The following is a 766-nucleotide window of genomic DNA, read 5'->3' as shown; positions in this document are numbered from 1 at the left end:
AGCTATTTTCATATTTAATAACATTAAACATCAAGTGAATGACTAAAAAGTTTCTTGCTGAAATCCAAACACATGAGGTTGTATATCAGTGGACTGAGTACTGAAATAGCATACGAGAATTCTAGCTCTTTCAGCAATTATGTAAAATAATTTGCTCTAATCTACTGACTTGTACAGTGAAAATCATAATATTTATTTTACAAGATTGGTAGACATATGAAATTGAATCTTTAAATTTAATTTTAGAATGGGCTGAATTAGATTGGTTTTACAGAGCATTCTATCAGGATTAAATCCAATGAAACATTGATTATGATTTTTTTCTCTACCCATTCTTTATGTCCAAGAATTATTCTCCAGAGAATTGCATTTTGTGAATTGTGTGATCTTTTGATATCCAAAATACATATGCACATCAGCACAATTCAATTTTCTACATTACAGTGGGCTTAGTTTTGCTTTGAGGTAAAAAGATACTTCAGCTAAATTTCTCTTGAGACGGACATTTCTACTAGATGCAAAATAAAAGTTATACTAGTAAAGACTAAGTCAATATCACCACATTTTCAAGTGATTCAGAGGTATAAATTAAAAATAACTATATTTCTTGAAGATTTTATGATGTAGGATCAACTCTTAAAATTTATGCAAACTACTTCTATAATCACAGTTTTAATAGAAGGCATAAACTCCAAATAGCAAAGGCAGAAAGAACTGGTAAGAGTCATTTATTAAGCACTTGGTCCAGAATGGACTTTTGTGCGCA

This window comes from Galeopterus variegatus, unplaced genomic scaffold (genome assembly GCF_000696425.1).
Source record: "Galeopterus variegatus unplaced genomic scaffold, G_variegatus-3.0.2 Scaffold11672, whole genome shotgun sequence".
Lineage (NCBI taxonomy): Eukaryota > Metazoa > Chordata > Mammalia > Dermoptera > Cynocephalidae > Galeopterus > Galeopterus variegatus.
The sequence above is the reverse complement of the archived record's forward strand: the minus strand, read 5'-3'. Positions refer to the sequence as shown.